This window comes from Rhagoletis pomonella, unplaced genomic scaffold (genome assembly GCF_013731165.1).
Source record: "Rhagoletis pomonella isolate Grant_MI unplaced genomic scaffold, Rhpom_1.0 Rhpom_scaffold_00001, whole genome shotgun sequence".
NCBI lineage: Eukaryota > Metazoa > Arthropoda > Insecta > Diptera > Tephritidae > Rhagoletis > Rhagoletis pomonella.
Window position 1 is genome coordinate 107,936,219 of NW_023458555.1, and position 14,351 is coordinate 107,950,569.

Below are 14,351 nucleotides of genomic sequence, written 5' to 3' on the forward strand. Positions count from 1 at the left end.
CTTTAAATGGTGTGAAAAACACTCGTCTCTCTCCTGCTCACTACGAGCCCAGGTACCACTTTGGTTCCTAATTCGCATTTCCGTAGCCACTGGTGGTTTGAAGTATTTAAGCGATTTTCATTGAGAGTATCTTTCAGTAGAATTCGGGGAAAGTTTCTTAATGTACCCTTGCAAGCTGCGATCCTCTGCACGTTTGAGTGCTTGTTTCAGTTTTCTACCGGCAGCTTTATACAGTAGCTGTGAGGTTGGTGAGCGATAGCTCTGCCACTGTCTTCTTAGGAGCCGCTTTTCTGACACAAGTTTTTCTATTTCGGTGTTTGTAACTGATGTATGCGTAGGTGGTACTTGGACTTGATTTGGTGTTGCCAGGCCAGCGGCTGAAGTAAGCTAGTTGGTGTTATTTGAAGTTAGACGAGGCTCAATCTCGATGTTTTATTAATATGGGCGAGTGATCGGATGATAGTTCAGGTAGAGTTTCTACTGTTATGTTATTTCTGTATATGTTTCTTGTAATTGCGAAGTCTATTAGATCTGGTATCTTCTTTATATCGGTGGGCCAGTAAGTAGGTTTACCAGGAGATGTGAACTCTAGTCTATTGTGCCTGTTTATAATGGTATTGTATAACTGCTGCCCTTTTGGGTTAATAAGGCGTGATCCCCAGTACGTATGCTTTGCGTTGAAGTCGCCTCCTGCCAGGAATCTATTACCCAGACTATCAAAGAAATCTTTAAAGTGATTTTCAGAAAATAAAAATCGCGGTGGGCACTAAATAGGCGATAGATTCAAGTCTCGGTCGCGGTTTTGTATGGCATATGGTTGCTTGCAGACAGGCTGTTGCTTTTAGCGATTGTGCTTTAAGCGATTTCTAATCAGCACCGCTGTGCCTCCATGAGCTTTACCATCTGGGTGATTTGTGGCATAGAATTTGTATCCAGGTATGGAGAAACTATATTTATTTGTTAAATGTGTCTCGGACAGTAGCATAACATCTATTTTATATTCAGTGAGAAATTGACTGAGTGCTAATCTACGCTGGTTTACACCGTTAGCATTCCATAAGCAAATTTTTCAATTCATTTATTTTTTATTCACTAAAATTTGCAACAATTGGTTTTGAGCCTTTATGAGGTTTGAATCATATTTTGCATAGTAGACATGAATTGAACTCGCTGCGCATTGGCACAAAAGGCTCCTGGTGTAGTGATTGATGGCGTGGGGTGTTGGTATGGTTAAGAGCTATTTGGAGAGAGCTTCTGTTACGGCAAGGTTTATTTCACTGCACTTGGTGCTTGTTTCACTATTCGGTAAGCGCGGTGGGGCCGAAGCTGCTTTTATTTTATTGTATGTTGGCAAATTTACTTGAATTTCTCGCGGCATTGCGAAAATTCAGAAAAGGTAGTTTATAATTATAGGCAAAGAAGCAGAAAGCTTATTTATGCCTAGTATTGTCTTTTCGTGTTGGTTCTGTTTTTTTTTTCTTTGCGTTAGGTGAATTATTAATAATTTCTCGGCGGAGCGATTAAAACACACGTCCGCACAATTTGACAGCCAACTCGCATATTGTAAATCGTTAAAGCGAGTACGTTATCGCAATTATACCATAATAATAATAATATATTGGCGCTTACACATATGTTAGTGTTTGGCCGAGCTTCTCCTCCGATTTGTGGCGTACGCCTTGATGTTGTCACACAAAGCGGAGGGACCTACAGTTTTACGCCGACTCCGAACGGCGATTGTATTTTTATGAGAAGCTGTTTTTCATGGCAGAAATACACTCGGAGGTTTGCCATTGCCTGCCAAGAGACGACCGCTATTAAGAAAAACCCTTTTTTCTATATATTTTTTTGCGATGTTGCTTTGACCAGGGCTTGAACCCAGGTGCTGTGGAGTGGAAGCGCGCACTGCTTACCACTACACCACAGCGGCCGACACCAATTATACCATACCTGTTAAATAATGATTAATATTCATAATGATTATTAATTAACGCATGTTTTTTTTTTGATAACCGTTTAAATAATGATTAAATACCTATATTAGCATCTTTTTTATGATTAATAATTAATTACTTAAACAATTGTTTTTTAATTAATTCGTTAATTTTAATTACATTAATATTTTGTTATTTTTAATAATTTTCCATTATTTTTGACTTTTTAATTACGCGATTAATATAATTATTTGATTAATTTCAATAATCAATCAACACGCCAAAGTATGAACAAAAATTAAGAATATTTAATAACTGCTTGAATTATTTATTTATTTTATTCTTATCCAAATCTCAAATTTTAAACACTAATTATTACTTTTAAAAAATTTTAAAAAGAAATGACGGAAATGTGCAAAGTTAATGAATTTAATTTATTTTAATGAAAACTTTTATTTTTATTTTAGTTCACTCAAAAATTAACTAAAGTATTCGTTTTATTTTTAACTAAAATGTTTTCTTTTCCATATTAAATATTATTAAAAAAATAAAAATATAGTACATATTTATTGCACCCGAAGGCTTTTACTTTTAATATTATTTAATCGAAATTGCATTTAAATTTATGTTCGAAAGTTAGAAATATTTATGTATATATTTTTCCTTTTAATTAATACTTAAAAAAATTTAACACTAATAATTATTGGCAAATCTAAGGCTGGTAAATAAAAATGTGTAATATACTAAGGTGTACTTAATCAAAAGTTTTGTATTGTATATTCATGAATTCATTTTTTGACTTCCAAAGTAGTGGTTTGTGGTCCATAATTGGACTAGTATTTTCCTGTCTATTTTGAACTAGTATGAGACTGGTATATTTCTGGCCGAAATCTGACAATTTCCATCTCGTAGGACATCTCCATGTTAAAAATACCAGTTGATTGCATGGAAAAAGGATAGTTGGCTGACTAGTTGGGCATGCGGTTCATACTAGTTGTGAGGTAGTTTACAACTAGTACATTTGGCTACAGGGTATTTATAAAGTGCTGTGCATATTTCATTGCAGCCTCGATTACCATTACGTTCACCCCACAAAAAATAATAACCATTTCTTGTGTCATTTCCCTAAAATTATAATAGGCATCACGATGTCCTTGAACCAAATCCAACTGAGTTGGTCTGGAACGATGGAATTTCAAATTAGATTAATTTGGGGGGACGTTACCAAGTAAGAATACGTGAGGTCTGAAATCGTAGCAAGGGCCGATTTCAAAAACTGTAATTTTTTCGGATTTCAGCCGACTTTTTCACATTTAGTTATAGCGTAAATAAAGCTGTATATGAGTATTTTCTTAAATATCGAGCCCTAACCGCCAAAATAACGTAAGCGACATTTTTTTCAAAATTTTCGTTTTGATGCAGAAATATTCCTAGAGCATCTAGATGCATTTCTGCATCAAAAAGAAGATTTTGAAAGAAATGTCGCTTACGTTATTTTGGAGGTTAGGGCTCGATATTTTACCGCCAAAACCCGATCTTAGGACAAACTAGTTTTACCTGGGCGAAACTAGTTCTGTCTAGATCCGATACATCCATCTAACGCGAAATCAAGTTGGACGCAACAATATTGTGGACTGCGTAGTTGGAGTTGGACTAATGAGGGTTATTTTCCGAAGGCCGCTTACGCAAAAAGGTGCTCTGCTCAAAAATACTGTGGCGCCTGATCTAGTTTTGCCTAGTCAAAACAAGTTTGTCCTAAGATCGGGTTTGGCCGGTAACATATACATGTATAACTTCTGGGGAATTTCGTAGTAGTCTACTACAACTGCCAACTTTTGGTCCACTTATAACGGCCAACTTTTATCTAGTTACAAAAAAATTAAGTATAAAAACTTATTACTATATTGGTATTCTTTTATTAGTTAACTTTTTTTCATTTAATAATATAAACTCGTTTTATCGTCCGGGCCGGTACTAAATATGGGACGGGCCCTCCTGTAACCCTAAATTTTTTTAAGGCATATTTAAACGAGTTTCCAACGTTATCGCTACATCCTTATTCAGTGTTTTTGAAAAATACCAAGTATTTTCGTAGTATGTGAAGAATGTCTTTTTTAAAGGCAGAATTTGTTTTGTTTTACTGTTGTACGAATCAAGTGAATGCGTAAAATAGTTTTCATTGTTTTAGTCAAATGCGTCGCTTTAAGCTCAGATGGGCGGTTGTTTTGACTAGCACGGAAATGACCTTACCACACTTGCATGTGTATCTAGACATGCGATGTCGCATTTATTGGATATTATAAAAGCTAATTGATTATTAAATATTCAAATTTAACAAAGTTTTATAATTTTTATCTTCCAACTAAATTTAAGGAAAAAATCCCCCCCCCTTTTAATATATACAATCAATCATCTAGAACCTTATCGAAAGCCTACCTGAAAATCTAAAAAGTTACCGCTTTTGAAATCGGCACTTGCCACGATTTTGAACTTCCCGTATTCTTACTCGGGAACAACCAGGCAAAAAAAAAAATTTTGGAAATTCCATCGTTCCCGACCGATTCAGTTGAATCTGGTTCAAGGATACCCTGGCATATTTGCATGAGTCTAAAAGGGTTTGTGCGAAACTTTAAACTTCGACAGATGAGCCACAAGGCTCCGAGGTTCTTTATTTTTTGCAAAGTAACATAAATTCAATTGAACAGCTATAAATTATAACTCGCTACTCAAGTACAAAGTTCAATCGATTACAAGGTAATCGTAATCCCAAAAAAATATTGATCATCGTGGTGTTGCCGGATAGAGACGTTAGGTTATTAATGAGGTGTTCACACGTAACGATTTGCATACATTAGCCGGTATCCTCACGGTGAGTGATGAACACGGCTCACGTTTGTACATGCCGCCCCTGATGCTAGATCTAGCATGATTATACTGAGGCGTGAGTGTTATCCCTATCCTTATACGTAAAACTTCTTCAAAAGACCTTAAAGTCGAACTCACTATACGGTACTGTGTATGTTGGCATGTTAACACGAATGAGAGCCATTAGGAATCGGCAGGCGGCAGAGGTTTGAACTTGACCGCTTATAGATGCCCTGGGATGTTTTGACGCTGACTACTCGAACGAGATTGTCCTTGCCGGGATGTGCCTCACTGACTCGTCCTAAATGCCAGGTATTTGGAAGAAATCGCTCATCTTTAACTATTACTAGTTCGTTAACCGCAATATTAGGTGTTTCATTTCGCCACTTTGGACGTGACTGGAGATGGGACAGCCCATCCGATGCCCATATGTTCCAAAAACCGTGTACCATCTTCTGGATTTCAATATATATGACTGCCGTGATTTCAGATACGAGCACAAAAGTTTTGGTGTCTTGTGTGTACAATCCTAGCAAGAACATTTCATTGTAGCCTTTTTTCGATGACCTTACTACTCGTTTTCTTGACTATGACCACTATATTATATGTGGCGATTTTAACATTAATCTACCCTTACCTGACTCTTTATCCAAGAATTTTTTAGACTCTTTCGCATCAGTTAGTATGTCTGTTGTCAATACTTGTATGCCTACAAGATTTTCATTCAATGTTCGTCCTAGTCCTCTTGACATTTTCATAATTCCAAGATCTACTTCTGTGCGTTTGTTTGACCAAATGTCTTTCATCTCTGACCACGATTTGATTTTTTGTTCGTTCGACTTTAAGTTAAATAACAAAGCTGAAGAAGAGACGAAGTTCTATTACCGTTACTATACGGCCATTAAATTTGATGCGTTGTTTTCGGATTTAAACCGGTTCCATTGGAATTTTTGTTGGCAGCTAGTAACTGCTGACGAAAAACTAGACTTTTTGGTACAAAATATCTTATATTTCTTTAATAAGCATGTACCTATTCGCCAGTGTATCTCTAAGTCACGCTCCTGTCCATGGTTTACCAAAGAAGTTAAATTAGCGATTAAAAAGCGCAATATTTCCTACAACACCTGGAAAAGGAGGCCAACAGAGGACAATTGAAACCTCTACAAACGTGCCCGGAATTCGGCTACTATTTCTGTACGGCTAGCTAAGAAGAACTTCTTCTGCGCAAAGCTTAATGTATCGTTGGCTCCTAAACAGCTCTGGGGAAATTTGAAAAGGTTGGGCGTGCAGTCAAGCTCAGAAGTACCCTGATCACTTGATCCCAATGAACTCAATAATTTTTTTTGCTTCAAGTAGTTGCTTGACTAATTACACGTCTGTAACAAATACCACTTCTCGTCTTCTGACCAACACACCCTCTCGAGATTTCAATTTGGTTCCGTTTGCGAGGAGATAGTGGCCAGATGTGTATGCAGTATTAAATCTAATGCTGTGGGGAATGATGAGCTTCCGATAAAGTTTGTCAAATTAATTTTGCCTTACATTCTCGCTTGCTTTACACACATACTCAATCACTGTTTAACCACTTCGTGCTTTCCATCCAAGTGGAAAGTAGCAAATGTCATACCAATAGCCAAAAAACCTGGTGCCTCTCTGATTTGTGAATTCAGGCCCATAAGTATATTGACAGGACTTTCTAAGGTTTTTGAGATGCTTTTAGCGCAGAAAATATCTGACTTCATTCATAAAAATAAACTCCTAAACCCTCTGCAGAGGGGTTTCAGAGCTGGTCACTCATGTTCTACTGCTGTTGTTAAAGTCTTAGACGATATACGTCAGCCATTCGATCAAGGTCATTTAACACTACTTTTTCTGCTTGATTTTTCTAAGGCTTTTGATTCTGTAAACCACAATTTATTGTGTGAAAAACTAGCTAAGTATTTCAGCTTCATCAAAACTGCAGTAAAACTCATAGAGAGCTATTTGAGCGACAGGTTTCAAAAGGTGAAAATCGGCAATAATTGTTCTAACCTCGTGCATATATACTCTGGTGTCCCTTGGGATCCATATTGGGCCCCCTTTTGTTTAGCATTTTCATAATGTACATTTTCAGCACCTGCACACATGCGCGCTTACACGCCTATGCCGATGATGTGCAGCTGTATGTTTCTAATAAAATTGGATCGATTCAGGATATTTGTCTACAACTTAACGAGGACTTAAGCTCAATATTTGCATGGTCTAGGGAGAATTTACTTTGCCTCAATGCTCAAAAATCTTGTGTAATACCTGTCGCTAAAGATAAATTTTTGGCATCGGATATTCCCAACTTTTTTCGTTGGTGCCAACCAGCTTAAATTAGTTGACAAAGCCAGGAATTTGGGTTTCGTTATTAACTCTAGACTTGCGTGTGATGATCATGTTAATGAAGTTGTGAGTAAAATATTTTTTACTCTACGATGTCTTAGATTAACTTCACCTTATGTACCGGTAGCCACTAAGAAAAAGTTAATTACAAGTTTAATTGTTCCTTATATCACGTACTTTGAAATCGTCTACGGCAAATTAGACTCTCATTCACTCCAAAAATTGAATATCGCCATTAACTCTGCCACAAGGTATGTATTTGGTTTAAAGAAATACGATCATCTCTCATCTTTGCGTAATTCTATACTTGGCTGTGATTTACAAAATTTTCTGAACGCGCGTAATTGCATTTTAATGTTCAAATTATTTATCACGAAGAGCCCGGAATATCTGTACAATAAACTTAAGTTCTCCAAGAGTACACGTTCGTCAGGTCCGAGATTTAACTATTTATGCACTTCAAGACTGTTTTTTATTAATGCGGTAAGGCTCTGGAACTCCCTTCCACTGTCCTTGAAGAACGCGTTGCACATAGGCAACTTCAAAAAACTCATATTTAACTTTTTTTCTTCCAAGCGTGATCAAGAATAGTGGTTATAAGCTTACCTTTGTTTTATTTTAGAATATATGATTTGTAATTAAACGTATACATTACCTTAATCTATATTGTAATATTAATTATTATCTGTACTTTTTATTTTATTTTTTGCAATTTCTTTGAATCATTGTGCAAGTAAAGATTACATCTTAATGCACTTATGTTTTCAATATAATATTAAATTAAATTAAATTAAATTAAATTAATATATTGTTTGTTCAGTGACATTTTAACATCGTGGTCACCAGGAATTGCTAGAAGTGAGTCTCCTGTGATAAAATCTGCTGGTGTCAATACCGTTAAATCTTCTGGATCCGATGTTAATGGACAGAGAGGTCTCGAGTTTAGACACGCTTCTATGCGGACGAGAACTGTGGATAGCTCTTCATAAGTAAGTTTGCTGTTTACCGTGCGCCTTAAATGATATTTAATGGCCTTCACGTTGACCTCCCAAATACCACCGAAATTTGGTGAGTGCGGTGGATTAAAGTGCCATTGGATATTTTGAGCTGTAAGCTTGGGAAAGCTTTCCCTTTCGACGTCGTCAGCGAACTTATGTTGGTTTATACCATGTTCTGACCGACAACGAAAACACCTTGAAAACGAGTTTTGGGATTGTGGGCTCAAGGCTGTTCACACCGACTGTTGGTGTTTTCGTTGACATTTCTTTCATCCTTTGTTTACAGTTTTGCTACACAAAAACAAAATACTTTTCCTTCAATTTCTTTTCATTAACAACCTTTCACTTCCATGTTTATTTTATTTTGGCCAGCCAATTAACAATAAATCCGAAATAACGTATTAAAGATGATAAAATATGACTTCCACTTCGATAAATAATCGAAAAAAACTAGTGCAGACACAGATTGGAATGAGTGGAACGTGAGTTTTCAAGTGGTTTTCAGCGAAAACTAGTTTTCGTTTGACAGATTTTACAAGGACGAAAACACAAGTTTTAGGTCGAAAACCAGTTTTACCAACGAAAACATGTTTTCGATGTCGGTCAGAACATGGTATTAATAGAAGAACCTTGTTTGCTCCGACAAAATTCGTCCCGAAGTCACTATAAATATCCTTACAGATCCCTCAATGTCCGAGAAAACGCCGCAATGCTAGGTAAAAGTGTTCGGTCGTTAACCCGGTAACGGCTTCAAGGTGAATAGCCTTGGTTGCCATACATATAAGAATAGCGATAAATCCCTTGTAAGACGCGTGGCTTCGGAATTTGGATGCGTTGAGTTCGATAGGACCGACGTAGTCAATGCCTGTTGCAAGAAATTATTTGTTTGGAGGGCTCACTCGATGGTATGGTAAGTCTCCCATTAATTGATGTGCCACCTCTGGATTATTTCGAAAACATTTTATGCAGTGCCTCAATACTTGTTGGACGGCGCTTCTGCCATTTATGATCCAATATTGTTGGCGCAGGTGGGTGAGGGTCAGTTGAACTCCTCCATGGAGAGTTACACAATGAGCTTGTTTAATGATTAAATTAGTGACAAAATGGCCTTTGGGTAAAATAATCGGATGTTTTTGTCCGAATGGTAATTTAGTTTGATACAACCATCCTCGTATACGTAGAATAGTCAGCGTCCAGCCATGGGGTAAGGCTGCGAAGCCGACTGGATGAAGGACCACTTTGCCAATATATCCTTGATTTCCGGGCTAAATTCGTCCTGATGAACAAGTTTGATGACAAGTGTTAAACTGTGTTTCAACTCTTGTAGCGTTAACTGCTTGACCCCGCGGTTCATAGGTTTAACACTATGCGCATTTCTGGCGAAACGCATTACATATGCGATGACCCGTTGAAGCTTTCTTAACGAAGAATACCGATATATAATAGAGTCTGTATTGACACGAGCTACGTTGAGTTGCGGTGGACGAGATATTTCTTCGCTGTCTGTGTTACTGAATGTGTTGACTGGCCGGAACTTAAGCCAAGTGCTTTCGTTCTTTGCCAACCACGATGGGCCCTTCCACAACAGATCGCAATTCGCAAGTTGTGTAACGCTGATTCCACGTGTTTCACAATCAGCTGGATTGTCAAGCGTGTTTACATAACCCCACTGACCTACATCGCTAGTTTGTAGAATTTTTGCAATCCGATTAGAGACATATACCTTCCATCTGCTTGGTCCTCCTCGAATCCAATCTAGAACTATTTCCGCATCAGTCCAATAGTGTATTGTAATGTGTAAATTTTTGTGCAACCTTTTGTGTACCCAATTTCCAAGTTGTGTCGCCAACACTGCGCCGCAGAGTTCCACTCTGGGGATGCTAAGTGGCTTGATCGGTGTCACTCGACCCTTTGCAACAACTAAATTTGTAGAGACCTTTCCATTTGAGTATCGTAACCTAAGGTATACTGCAGCCGCATAAGCTTTAGACGAACCGTCACAAAATGTATTTAGCTGCAACGGGGTAATTTCATTTGGATGAAATCCTGTCAAGCGAGGTATAGATAGATAGTGCCCCTCTCTTTGTGGGCGAGCTATCCAATGGAAGATTTAGTCAAAATGTGAAGATATCATGACGTGGATCCCAAATCATGACAAGGGTTTTAATGCAAATTTTGGTATTGAAATTCATGAGCTCCGTATTGGAAAGATGATTGGGATCGATATCTTCAAGTAGCTCGGAAACGTTGCTACTCCATTTTCTAAATTCATCCCTGCTAATTGTAAAGCCACGTTTACCTGATTGCGTAATTCTATTGCCAAGGGGAATAGAATGGTTGCCAGAAAGCACGTCATCTACATATTTTTCCGATTTTAGAATATGTTCAGCGAGAGGATAACGCGATCGCTCATCCTCCGCGAGTTGATGAAGGACTCTAATGGCTGTGTAAGGTGCTGATGCCGTACCGAAGGTTATAGTAGTAAGACAGTACTCTTGCACCTCGCGATCCTGGTCTCTCCATAAAATTCTTTGGTATTGTGCATCTTCAGGGTGCATGTTAATGCAGCGATAAATTTTTTGTATGTCCGCTGTAAACACAAATTTATGCATTCGCCAATTGAGAATTACCGCTGGCAACTCATTTTGAAGAGGCGGTCCCACGCAGAGCAAATCATTTAGGGATCTCCCGTTTGATGTTTTGCAAGAGGCATCGAAGACAATCTTTAGTTTTGTCGACGTGCTTTCCTCCTTAAAAACCGCATGATTAGGAAGCACACACGAAGTATTTGTAGGTTGGTTGAATGCGTTGACTATTGGGTGCTGTTTTTCCTGTGTTTCCCTCTGGTTGACGCTGGTGAGTTTGCTTAAAGAACATTTCACACCATTGCTCTTCTGAGGTGAGATTATCATCCTGTGGTATTTGATCTTGTTCGAAGTAGTGCTGGACTATTGACGCCAATTCCAAAGACGAGTGATGACAACTAATCTTGGCAAGATTAGATGAAAACGTGGATGCAGATTGATTGCTGACTTTTTCCCAGAGTACCCAACCTAAACTGGTGCGTTGAGCGATGGGTTGAGTCGGTTCACCAATGCGAATCTCAGGAAGAATAAACTGGCTATAAACATCAGCTCCTAAGATGAGGTCTATTTTTGACGGCTCATGAAAATGAGGGTCCGCTAATTCGAGGCCCTATAAATGGCGCCAGGATTGTGGGTTTATGCGCTGCCACGGTATAAAACCAGTAAGAGACGGTAAAACATACGCTTGGTCGATTGTGAAGGTGTGTTGAGGATCGATGCATGATCGGATATGTAATTGTACCGTGAATCGTGATCGGTTAGAAGCGTTATGACCAAGGCCGATAATGTCAGCAAATGCTCGAGTTCGTTTGAGACTAAGACGTTGAGTTGCCGGTTCAGAAATTAGAGTGCATTCCGAACCCTGATCCACCAAAGCACGCAAAATGCTTGATTGACCCGGGTCTCCGTTGTGAACAGATACAAGAGCGGTAGCGAGTAACACTGTCCCACCACCTTTATATAAATTTGACTGAAGTGAAGGTGTCCCGTCTCTCCTCAAGATTTCCTTGCGAGTGTGGTTGGAAGAGTGCGTGTTTGTCAATGCTGAACACTGATTTTCCTGCGAGAGGAAGGGCGCGGCAGAAACATTAGGTATACTTCCAGGGCGTTCGAACGAAGACGACGGAAAATGAAGCAAGGTATGGTGGCGTTGGCCACATTGATGACAATTCTGCGTGCTGGTGCACTGTGAACTAGAGTGCCCTTTACTCAAGCAGTTTAAACACAGCTTGTGTTGACTAACTATATTTTTTCGCTCAAAACAGTCCTTATCAAGAAATTTAGAGCATTTACGTATCACATGGGACTCGCTACATAAAATGCAACCATTTGTTTTGAAAGATGAGTGATGCGACTTGCGCGTAAATTTGCTTGCTTTCGGAACCTTTTCCATTGCTGAATGAGATAGGTTTTCGTGAATGCCACGACTCTCGAAAACATCTATTAATACTAAACGATTATTTAAAATCTGCTCTAAGTCTGCAAATATTGGGATTTCAGACTTACGTCCGAGTGCTAATTCCCAAGCCTTTCGCGTCTCATTTGGAAGTTTTGTAGAAAGAAAGTAAGCAAGCCAATGATCGCATCCGTTTATAGGAACTTTAAGACGGTTGCACTCATTCACGCAAACCTTAGCTGCGTTTAATAACGACTTTATATCTGCGGCTCGTTCCTTTCCAATACTAGGTAGATACGGTTGCAAGACGTACTGATTTTATCAGTACAGTACTGATTTTTCAACTTTCGTACTGATTTTATTCATTCCTTCAATCAGTACGCTAATGTCCTGATTTTTTTAAATTTGTACTGATTTGTACTGATTTTTGAATACTTTACGATTTGCTTAAGATTTTTACATTACGTTGGAACTTTCTTAAAATTTATTGTAAAAAGTAAGAAGAAAATAATTTAATTATAGTTGACATGTTTTAGGTAATGTTTGATATGCACAAGCAATTAACACAAAAGAGCAATCGTTTTATGGGCATATTGCGGATAATTACCTACCAGTTGCGATAGTATTATGGCGGGAAATTCCCCGATTTGCAGAGAATTTCGATTTGAGTGGCAATCGGAGAATGGGAACTTTTTTCGCGGCACTGAGTATGTTATTTTTATATCTTAAAGTAACCAAATTAGACGAGTATGTTAATTATAATTATAACCATTAACAATTAGTTATAATTATAACCATAACAATAATTATTAACCATTTGACCCTTTTTGGACATAACAATTAAAATAAATAAGGTTACCAACAAATGTGAATTCGGGATATATAGAAAGCCCACGGCCATAGACACGATAATACACAATACTTCAAACCACCCTCAACAGCACAAAAATGCAGCCTTTAGACATCTAATAACCAGGCTTGACCGAACCCCATTGGAAAAAGAAATTTACAGCAAAGAACTTACTACGATATACGCAATCGCGGAAAATAACGGATACAGAAAGGGCCTAGTAAACAAGATAAAAAGAGAAATCAAATAAGAAGGAAAATAATGAAAAGGCTTGGGCAGTCTTGACTTATACGGGCAAAACGTCATATAAATTGGCTAAGGTATTCCAAAAGTATAACATTAACACAGCATTTAGAACGAAGGACAATGTGAGGAGGATACTACGAAATAATGCAAACGAGGAAGACCCACTAGACAAACAAGGTGTATATAAGTTGACTTGCGAATGTCAACATAGTTACATAGGACAAACAGGGCGCAAGATAAAAACAAGATATCGTGAACATATAAGGGACTACAATAAAAAAATCCTAAAACCTTCTACCACCCCGGAGTCGAACTTCGCAAACCATATGGCAGAAAACCATTGTACGCCAATGAAAATAGGAAAGACAGCCAAAGTTCTCCATGTACACCACAAAGGACACCGCCTAAACGTATTAGAGAATATGGAGATATACAAACAAAAGGCGTTCGTCGGAAAAATAATAAATGAGCAAATAAACAACGCATCTGATATATTATTCGAACCACTCAGGCTACTATACGCAAAACAAAACAGAAACCCTGCAACTACCATAGACAATAAAATTCAGGTCCAAACTACAGAAACAAAGAGAAAGAAAATAACTGATTTTTACCTACCTGCGAATCCATGCAACAATTAATCAAAAAAGAGGTGATCAGCTAATTTCTACCTAAGGATGTACACACAGAACTGAAACTACTGGTTGAACGAAAGAATATAATCCGCTAAGACGTACCTAACTATGAACCAACGACGATTTAACACGGCTATAAATAGTGACAGACAAACAGAAACTATTCAGAACGAAAAATGACATTGAAGATGGCACAACGCCGAAACCGGTTTGTCTCCAAACCAAATTTGACAAGGGATGACGGAAAATCGTTCCACATTACATCACGTTTGAATATCTATTCTAGTATTATTTCATTTTAATTACATCTTTATAAAAATACTGTTTATACTTTAACAACAACCGTATAAATCTCAGGTTCAATCTTTGTACAACATTAAAAAAATAACAAACTTTCGTAAAATTTTCCCGCTTTTTGATTTGATAACACATTTTTTCATGATTATTCACCAATCTCGGGGGTGCGAGCTAACAA

At 37.9% G+C, this 14,351-nt stretch overlaps 1 protein-coding gene across 1 annotated transcript in view; it reads left to right on the plus strand.

The window, feature by feature from the left end:
- Positions 1–14,351, plus strand: part of LOC118749549 (peroxidase) — a 573,769-nt gene that overhangs the window by 311,224 nt on the left and 248,194 nt on the right. The gene's annotated exons all lie outside the window — the stretch shown is intronic.